Raw genomic sequence first — 6000 nt, 5'->3', positions numbered from 1 at the left:
CGTCATATGGGATCTTCCCGGACCAAGGCTGAACCTGTGTCCCCTGCATTGGCAGGCAGATTCTTAACCACTGTGCCACCAGGGAAGTTCCCGAGAGGTTTTTGTATTTACCTTTTAAAAAACTTATGTTGGTTTTATTTTGTTGTTTTCTTTTTAACTTCTGGTATTAGATGTTTAGCTCATTGGTTTTCTAATGTATTTTCTAAAATCCATTATAATTTCTTCTTTGGACAATGTATTATTGAAAGTATATTTGAAAATTTTAAAAAGTATGGGTTTTTAAATTAATTTCCCTTTAATTACTCATTTCTTTCTTAAATGCATTGTAGAAGAGAATATTGACTGTATGATATCAATATTTGGCAATTTGTGAATTTTTTTTCCATTTTCTTATTATAATTCTGTCAATTCTTGCCGTATATTATTGAGATCATGTTATTTTGTTTATACCAACTCGGAACCAGTGTATGTTCTTGACCAATTAAATCTTCTATCACTGTGTAAGAACTCTTCATCACTAGAAACTTTTAGCTAAAACATTTCCATCAGTGATCAATATATAACCTTATTTTATTTGTGTTTCTGTTAAAATACATCTTATTTAATACATGCTGTTGAAGCATTAACATTGAATTCAAGCTAACAGCACTGTAACCCGTGACTGAATGAAGCCTACTTAACACATGGTTCTTATCCAAAGGCACGTCACAGCCTTCTGGCACTTAGGGACACTAGGCAGCACTTAAGCACTATGCTCGGGGGACATTTTCAACAGCAAAATCACCAACAGAAAGCACAGAAATGAGGAAAATGTGGTACTATCAATAAACAGACTGTGAAAAGGACACATGTTTACACTATGAGAGCTGAAATTCGACAGAGGGTCACTCTACTTGACTTCAGCTGGGAACATGTGTGCAGAAACTCAAATATTTTGCCACTCTGTGCATGTCGACAAGTGACCATGAAAGTGCTGCAAATATTGATTTTGAGTTGCAAACAAATTTTAGCAAGTAGCGGAATTTGCAAATACGAATTCTTGAACATCGGGGATCCACTGTAATTGGTCTTTTTTTCTTTTAAAGTCTTATTCTTCGGTTTTGGTGCTCTGAAGTTTCACTGTAGTCGTTTATGTGTGGATTTCATTTATTTACATTTTTGACACCTTTGGCTTCATAAATCTGGGCTTAATACCTCTAATCAGTTCTTTAAAAAGCTAAGCCATATCTTCTTCAAATATTCCCTTTCCCATTCTCTTTCTGAGACTCTATTTAGATGTAGTTTTAAAAACTTTTTACTAAATTATTATTTATAACTCAACTATTAGTATCTTTCATCTCTTCATTTCTCTATGTTGCATTGTGGGTTAATTCTTTGGATCTAATTTCCAGTTTGTTAAATATTTCTGTAGTTGTACAAAGTTGCTGAACAAGCCATTGCTCTGGGTTTTTAAAAATATTTATTTATTTATTATTTATTTAGGCTGTGCTCGGCTTAGTTGTGGCACATGGGATCTTCGTTGTGGCGTGCGGGCTCTTTAGTTGTGGCATGTGGGTTCCTAGTTGCGGCATGTGAACCCTTAGTTGCAGCTTGCATGGGGGATCTAGTTCTCTGACCAGGGATCGAACCTGGGCCACCTGCACTGGGAGCACAGAGTCTTACCCACTGGTCCACCAGGGAAGTCCCTACTCAGATTTTAATTTCAGTTATTTTATTTATAATTTTCATAACTTATTCTTGTTACTTTTCTTTGAAATATTCTTGGTTCTTTTAAAATAATACCCTACTCTGTTTGCAACCTGTATCCTTTCTTCCATACATATATATTTTTTTATAGTCCATGTTAGATGACTCCACTGTCAGAAATCATTTTGATTCTGATTCTATTTTCTTCTTCTTTTTCTAGTTCATACTCATGATGCCTTCTTTACTGATATATTTTGTGATTTTTTTTTTAACCATAAGCCTGTATTCTTTGGAAGTTTATAAGTGGTGATCTTTTGAGGCCTAGGTTAAAGATGGGTTTCCTCAATGAGGATTTAGTTTACTTCTCCTAAGTTCCTGGGGACCATGTTTAAGAGAATCGAGAACTTGAAGGCTTTTGAGGCCCCCAGGAAGTATGACTTTAGGCTGCAAACCTACATGAGGCCTAGCTTGTGTATCTAAATTCTTAGAGAATAATTTCCTCCTCTGTCCTCAGCCCATCTCTTGCTCCTTGAACAAGCTGCTTCCCACTCAGTCTTCATAAGGCTATTTCTTCTGCTTGGAATCATACTCTTCCACCCTGCTGCTGGGTAGCTTCAGGTCTCTTCTTAAATGTTACTTCCTTAGGGAAGGCAAGCTCTCTCTGAAGCTCTTTGTTCTTTTCCTTCACGGTACTTAGTGATACTGGGATTAAGTAATTATTTGTGTAAATTTCATTTGCCATCCTACTCCCTACAGACTGTCGATGCCACGGGGAAGAGGATATTTGCAATTCTACCTCATGGTTGTATTGTTTCCGCCTAGCACAGTGCCTGGCACATTGGAGACACTCGAAAATTATCTATTGGATGAATGGATGAAGGAATGAAAACTTGAAAGTGATCTATCAGTATAAATATACCTATGACCTCGAAATAGCAACAAAGTCAAGGATATAATTCTAGATGTAAAAAGGTGAATTTCAGTGATCACTGGATCTCTAGATATTTATTTGCCGTTAGAGAACATGTTTTTTATTTGCTGTAGCTAACATGGCCTGCTGTGACCATGTTCTATTGAAAGCTTTTATCCACTATCAAGATGAGATGAGGGTGTGGTGTTAATCAGACTGACAGGAGGCTGGAGGGATCGCTCTCGTGTAGTGGTGACATAACGTGTCTGAAGGGATCCCACTCAGCAGGTTAGAAAGGTGGATCAAATAACAACACACAATTTAAGAAGGAAAATACAGAGCACTGAACTTAGGCCCCCCAAATCTAATTGAACAAATACAGAATAAGGGACCTTAAGAGCCAAACATGTGAAAGGCATGGAGATTTTAATTGACTGAATGAGTCAATAGTGCAGCATGCCTGCCAGGGAGGCTGATGTGATGTTCGGTTCCTTTAACAGAAGCAGTGTGTTGAGGACAATTGAAGTCATGGAGCTTCCCCAGTGAGACCACCGTTGCCATCCGGGTCCAGTTCTGAGAGGCAGATATTGAGGGAGGTTTTGACAGCTGCGCACCACTGACATTTCCAAGCCGTGTCATATGAGAAGCAGCTGAAGGGCTGGGGGTTCCTAGGAAATGCAGAGTAGAATTTGGTAGAGTACAATAGGGCTGTCAAGGAGATGGCAGGGCCATTCGATTTGTCCCCTGTAGATCCAAACAGAAGAGCCAGAACCACCAGGCAAAGTTGAGGAAAGTGGCTCTGGGTTTAATTTGCAGCGCTGCTTGGCAGGGGACTGGGCTGTGCTGAGTCCCTCTCTACTAGAGGAAATCACACGTAGGAAAAGGAGAAATGAGCTTTGGGAAGCTCTCTGTCAGCTTAGGGAGGGTCTCTCGGGGTGGTAGAGCCCCTTGCTCCTTTGTGTAGGTCCATAGCCTTTTGTAGTTTGGACCCTCATCATGTCTGGAACGCCAAGCCAGAGAGAAATGGCCAGTTAAAAATTTAGAGATCTCGTTCACTATTTCTAGAATCCCCGGATCTAGCCTAACTCTCAGAGGGTAATCTCATTTCTCTTCACTGTGTCACATGTGCCACCTTCAGAAGCAGCAGAGTGGAGGCTGAAAGGCCACTTGTGGTGGCGGGGATTCACACACGGGGTGAAAACTGGACCGGCTGCTGCAAGGGCCCTCATCAGGGAGTTTCTTTCATTCTGGAAGAAGGCAGAAGTGTTCTGTAATTAGAGGCAATTAGGAAATGCTGTGGGAAATGCCATAAGGAGCCTTTACCGTACGGGAAGAAATACAAAGGAAAATTAAAATGACAATCATATTCTATAAAACTGTTTCTCACAGTTGTGGTGGGCACTAAATATGCTTGGTACTCTAGCCCAGTAGCACTGCATGCCCTTGGTCCCAGAGGAGGACTGAAGAGACGTGAACGGGACACAGTAAATTCCCCCTCCTAGAGGGTAAAACAGGAAGTGCATCTCTTACTGCTAACATCCCTTATTCTGTAATTCTCTTTGAATCTGCATAATTGAGTACAGGTTCTAAGAAGAAGCCAATAAAGGCACCTGAAAAGAGGTATGTGGTCAACTAAAAATTATTATTCTTTTTTCTTTAAGAATTAAAATTTTTTTTTTAAATTTTTGTCTTCACGGCATGTGGGATCTTAGTTCCCCCACCAGGGATCGAACCTGCACCCCCTGGTTGGAAGTGCAGAGTCTTAACCACTGGACCACCAGAGAAGTTCCTAAAAATTATTACTCTTTAGTTTTCTTTATCTTCCCTGGCTTTATCTGAAAACTTAATTTCAGGAAAAAAAACACCCTTTAGATAAGACTGTCCATCAACTTTGTGGACGAGCATGAAATGCAAATGTTCTCATGAAAACGTTTAGCTCAGAGCAGACACACCTGATGGTACCCATCACTACAGCACAACAGCAAGAGTTGTTTTCACTCTGTTATGAAATAATAAATCCATTGGTTAAAAGGCTGCATTTTTTCAAAAGAGATTACACTTCACATTAGAATTTGGTATTGCTTTATAAGCATATGGGCATAGCAATTGGAAAAGTGACTTGAATTTTTTTTTTTTTTTTCCGGTACGCGGGCCTCTCACTGTTGTGGCTTCTCTCGTTGCGGAGCACAGGCTCCGGATGCGCAAGCTCAGCTGCCACGGCTCACAGACCCAGCCGCTCCGCGGCATGTGGGATCCTCCTGGACCCGGGCACGAACCCGCCTCCCGTGCATTGGCAGGCAGACTCTCAACCACTGCGCCACCAGGGAAGCCCAGTGACTTGAATTTTAAAACATAGGAATTTAAAGAAATGGAGTTGGGCTCGAGATTTATTAGCTACATGACTATGGGCAAATGAGGTAACCTCCCTCTGCCTAAATTCCTTCATCTGTTAGGTGAGGATAGTCATGCCTACCTTGAATGGTTCTTATAAGGATGAAATAAGAAAATGTACAAAAGCCCCCAGCACAGCAAAAAGCAAGCGCTCAGTTAACAGGAGCCACCGACAGAACAGTGTCCAAGCCGTTGTCATCTTGCAGGGCGCACAGCTGCAGCTGCTTCGAGCAGCAATTGGGGTACACAGCTTAAAAAGAGTTAGCTTTGGGGAGTTAGAGTGAGACCTCTGTTGCCTTCAGATTTTCATGGAGAAAAGGGTCAGTGACTTCTCTGGTCAGTATCCTTGTGATGTACTGGAAGTAACGTCAGTTTTTGAAAATTATTTGAACTAGGAGTTTCCTGATTAAATTTCACTTCAATTAGGAATTATTATTGAATAGCAGTTAGATTTGCCAAAGACTACCCTGGAAATAATTTAGGCACTTCTGTAGTTACTTCTGTCAGGTCACTGGGAGCCATTTGTTACCATCCTCCTGTCCTGGCTAAATGATATGACCATGGTATATTGGCTCGTGGGTACTATTCAGTGTGCCCACCTAGTTATCAGTTGCCCTTTGGTGTCCTGAAAGCGTTAATGATGCCCAACTATTTCTAGTGAGAGCACATTGTAGCTGGGAGAATCAAACTCAAAGGTGTTTCTTTGGACAGTATCTGCATATCCCAGAGAGAAGACCTAGGAAAGAGGTAAGATACAGTTGAGCTACTTAAAGTGCTTAAGAAATGACCCTGACAGAATATCCATAGGGGCAAGGAGATGGAATATATTTCTTGGTTTGGCATATTGGCAGAAATCAGTTGGCATCTGTCACAGGAAAGATAAACAGAAGCTTTGATTTCCCTTCTCAAAATACCCTTGGCTTCTTTCTCTGCACTTACCCCTTGGCCCTCATTCTGATTAGAATTTGAAGGAACAGGCTTAGTACTTTGCATTTAGTTAATTTGGTGAGTTC

Source organism: Leucopleurus acutus (assembly GCF_964270905.1).
Source record: "Leucopleurus acutus genome assembly, chromosome: 18".
NCBI lineage: Eukaryota > Metazoa > Chordata > Mammalia > Artiodactyla > Delphinidae > Leucopleurus > Leucopleurus acutus.
The sequence above is the reverse complement of the archived record's forward strand: the minus strand, read 5'-3'. Positions refer to the sequence as shown.